Raw genomic sequence first — 4,578 nt, forward strand, 5'->3', positions numbered from 1 at the left:
ACAATATGATTACCATTACTGTCATGTCAACCAATATCATAATTATCAATAATTGGTATTGAGGCTCCCGTGTACAATTATTGGTTTTAAAATGAACTGTTGGTCTCGGCAAGAGAGAAGCAAATTGCGATTCAAGACATATCTTGTTTCTTCATACATAACATGTACGTGTGCAATGTGGATGTTCATTCGTCTCGACGTTTTGCTGAGTGTATATCAGCGCCAATACCTTCGCATAATTAACGTTACCATTTTTATGGAAGTTAGCAACACACATCAGGCTCATAATAGCAATTAACTGGACCAATTCTTTTTTGAGAATCAGAGAGAAAAACAAGGAGCAGAGGTAAATAGAAAAAAGTTGTAGCATCTCTCATTGCCATCTGTTCAGTATTGGAATTCAAGGACAGCAGGTTTCGTCAAGAAATTTTTTAAATATTTTTTTTATTGTTTAGTCAGGAATGCCCGGCCGAAATGACTTTGTTTTTTCTTACTGTATTCTTGATATCTTACAAACCATGTGAAAATGTCCGAAAACGTATCTATTTACGCGGTCGGAGATTACGACATAGTGCATGTAAAAAATACGGCACTAAATACATATAACTGAAAAATTAGATTCTTGTCATGATGAAGTATTTATATACACTAAAATCAATGTGCATCCATTTGTCGTTTCTCTTTTCGTGCAATACCGAGAGCCTCTGTATATTGTACTCTACTTTTAGCTTTGCCGCCGTCCAGCTCGGGCCCAGCGCCTCTATCTCTTAAGCCTTCTTCAAGCAGCCAGAAGGTAAGAGACGGCAAGTACAGTCATCGACAGGAGCCATGCCCAGGGGCAGAGACCTGCCGTCTCAGTACATTCTTGTATTACTGCGTTCTCCGACGGCATGGGTATCGTAATCATTATAATTCTCAAACATTACTATTTGAAATTTATCATTTCGAAAAATCAACATAACGCAGAACAAGCCTAAAAGGCTTTGAGTTGAGTTGAATATAGAATTTAAGCCAAAGGCCAAGCACTGGGACCTCTGAGGTCATTCAGCTTTGACATGGAAATTGACAGTAAAAGGTCTGAAAGGTGTAACAGGAGGAAAACCTCAAAGCAGTTGCACTATGAATCAAGTGTTAAGAGAGGGTGGAAGGTGAGATGAAGAAAGAGAATATGAAAGGAGGTACAGTAAAAGGAACGAATGTGATTGCAGCTAGGAGCCGAAGGCACGCTACAAAGAACCTTAAGTAATACCTACAGTGCACCGCATGAGGTCCACTGACGGCACTAACCACCTATGGGGTAAAAGGCCTTGAGTTGCAAGAAAATCCTCCGCAGCGCAGAGTGCCTATTGCGGGAAGAAAGAGGCACCGAGAGAGTAAAGTGGTAAATAAACGCAGCGTAAATAAAGAATAAAAGAAATGAGAAAAAGAGCAATGAAGGTCACGAAGGTGTAAAATAGCACCACAGCCTCATATGAGCAGAAACATCAACGATAGTGGCGGGAAGATCATACCGTAAGTTTACCATAAAATTAATGGGGAGGCTTTTGGCAATGAGAGACGTGGAACGTAGTACCTTAACAGAATTTAGATACTCATTCTTTGGAAAATGAGCAGTGCGCATTAATATTTAGGGAGCAGGCAACACTGACAATTCCCATTCGGGTAGAGCTTGTAGGAGATGGTCTAAGAATCACAATTACTACCGTTGAAGAAAAGGAAGCCACCACTTCGAACCAATTTTGTTTGGATAAGGACCTCGGAAAGGGGTACGTCCCGATAGGAGAACAATTTTCCAAAATTGGTAGAACATAGGCTCTGGAGCTAATGGAAGACTCAGGAAAATTTCAGCACGAAATGATATATTTCTCTGTTGCCGCGCAAAAACTTGAAAGCAACACTAAGTAGAGATAAATATTCTGAATTGTTATGCGCAGGGTAATCCCTACACGACGAATCGGGGAGTCGGAGAACGGCGGAAGAACTAATGAACAGAGGAGTGACTTTACTAGAACGAGCAGTTACCGAAAGCAATACCACTCTTTTGCACATTCAATAACACCGAATGAGAAAACACAGCATACATTCCAAGTATATCGAATGAATATCTCGGTGCAAGGAATTATAATCTGGAAGTGTAAAAATACACCAAACAAGATCAGTTTTTTGAAATAAAATCTAGCAAGGTGTTGAGCCTACAATTCATGATAACTTACCTTTCAATGACCACGAGGAGAGCGTTCCTCTGAGCTTCCAGAAAGGATGCCTGTCGACAACTGAGGGTCCACTGGGCAAGCACTCGTGACTTCTCTTCGCATCCCACGCCACGACCTTCACATATGCCCAGGTATGCCCACGGGTATGCCAAGGCACTTCGCGTGGTTTGTCAGGACCCTAAGAATTTTTTTCTCACGTCGTTGAATCCATATTTTTTCCCTTTTTATTCTACGTAGTAACTTCATGCGTAGTTGCCCTCACCAAAATCCAGGAGTGCGCCAAAAAGTGGACATTGTTAAATGTCTGCGATCGAACGGATAACGGACATGAGGAAGAGAGAAAAGATTTTGGCTGTGAGGCCACGCCTGCCTTCATGGCGAAAAACTATCTCCGAGAATATCCCCAGAACACTGGGTCCGTCAAGTGAGTGATAATAATAAAAAACAGTCACGGCGAGAAATATCAGTGACAACAAGATAATGAGTAAGAAAGACACTGATAGATCAACAGAGGATTGAAATGTGTCCTAGAGCACAGATATTATATTCAAACTCGACGTCAAAGAGGAAGAGTATCAAGAACGACAGGAAATGAATGTGTTAAAGTTACGTAGGAGTTAATTTACGTCACGGCTGGAAATACTTTGGGCACAGAAGGCCATGGTCGCTAATTGTAAATAAGTTATGAATTCTTGTCATACCAGGAAGACATAATAATAATATTTTTTTTTTTTGCTTGTTTGCGTTATTGAATGAATGGAGCAATTCTGATAACGTCACAAATTGATCAATTTTAATCTGGTCACCAGCAGAAGTAAAAAAAAATATACGGAGAAATCTCCCATAGTTTCGACTTTTTTTTTTCTAACTTTTGGACAGGTAGCTATATAGATGATAAAAGTGAGGCCAAAGGCCAAGTGCTGGGACCTACGAGGATCATTCAGCGCTGAGACGGAAACTGACAGCAAAAGGTTTGAAAGATATAACAGCAGGAAAGCCTTGCAATTGTACCATGAATCCACTTTTAGAAGAGAACGGAAGAAAGACAATGTGAACAGGTACTACAGTAACAGGAATAAAAGATGTTACAGTTAGGGGCCGAAGGGACACAGCAAATAACCTCAAGTAATGCCTACAGTGCACTGCATGAAGTGCACTAACGGTACTCTCCTCCTACGGGGGCGCTCTGGAACTTTCGTTCCCCAAACGTAGCTCCATCTTCTGATCTGTCCAATATTATTATTGCATCGCTCGGAAAGCATACCCAAAGAGGCATTAAATAAAATTAAAAAAGCTGTAACGAGAAACCTGCATTGGATTCTGAAGATTTTCGACTCTTTGCATTAAAGAAATAATTATAAATAACCTGACAGAAAAGATATCACACCGAGACGACCTAAAGCTTGAGGTATATTGACTCAAATCTGAAACCAGCCTAAGTGGTGGAATCTGTTGGGCTTGAGAGAGAGAGAAAAAAATCTGAAAACGACTCTGTGTATTTTATTGGACAGAAGAGCGAATATTTCTTTGCCTATTTGCTTTGGTAGGTTGAGGAGCAATATCAGTGGCTATATAGGAAATGCTTTGGAACGCTTATTTCTCCACAATTGTCATACTGTGTTGATTTCAAAGCCCTATTACCAATATTTTGGAAAACCTAAGGTCAACGTCGGCGGTTGGGCGGGACTGCCAATTTTACCCCTTAAAATATTATCTATAAAACCGTAAGACGATAGAAATCTTTGACGGCTAAATTTGGATCTCTGTTCGAAGTGTAAAAGAAAAATTTTGAAAGAAATCCATTCTGTAACTTTTTGCTTTTACCGGGAAGCACAATTGATTTTTTGTTTTATCAGGAACATTTGCTTCCCTGCCATGGTCTTATCGCGCACCAGTTTCGAAGTTCATTTTTGTTTTGTTTCGAAATAATGTTTGTCATTCTACGTCAACCTACTAAAAACAAAAGCGATTAAAATCATGAATAGGAAAAAAAAAGATATAACTTTCGTGAGTAGTGTTGAGTAGTGTTGGAAAAAAAAAAAAGGACGGATGTTACCCTCTGCAATGTTCCCCCTCAACAGAATAAGCTGTTAACCTTTAGTTTATCTGGTAGAATCATCTCATTCGGCCTAGACCTACTTTGCAATATCATACATTACCATAGTTTTCCCCAAGTGCCCCAAGGGACTGTTAACTATATCGGTTGAAACAAGTAAAGGCTCCACTTAAAATGACGATGGGTCTGGCCACGTATTCCGTGTATAACACGGGGTTGATTACACGAGTGCTTCAAGAAAACAGCCCCATGAACAGAATGATCCTTCTTTGCTGCAGGTGTTGAATTGAGTTGAATATAGACTTTAGG

General features: G+C 40.1%; 1 protein-coding gene across 1 annotated transcript in view; it reads right to left on the reverse strand.

Annotated features, from left to right (window-relative positions):
- LOC135219394 (uncharacterized) overlaps nucleotides 1-2,369 on the reverse strand; it is a 12,081-nt gene extending 9,712 nt beyond the window's left edge. Inside the window, exon 1 of the mRNA XM_064256136.1 lies at nucleotides 2,214-2,369. The gene's annotated coding sequence lies outside the window, so the exon portion shown is untranslated. The remainder of the gene's footprint in view (nucleotides 1-2,213) is intronic.
- Between the last annotated feature and the right edge of the window lie 2,209 nt (nucleotides 2,370-4,578).

The sequence above is a fragment of the Macrobrachium nipponense genome, chromosome 1, assembly GCF_015104395.2.
Source record: "Macrobrachium nipponense isolate FS-2020 chromosome 1, ASM1510439v2, whole genome shotgun sequence".
Classification (NCBI taxonomy): domain Eukaryota; kingdom Metazoa; phylum Arthropoda; class Malacostraca; order Decapoda; family Palaemonidae; genus Macrobrachium; species Macrobrachium nipponense.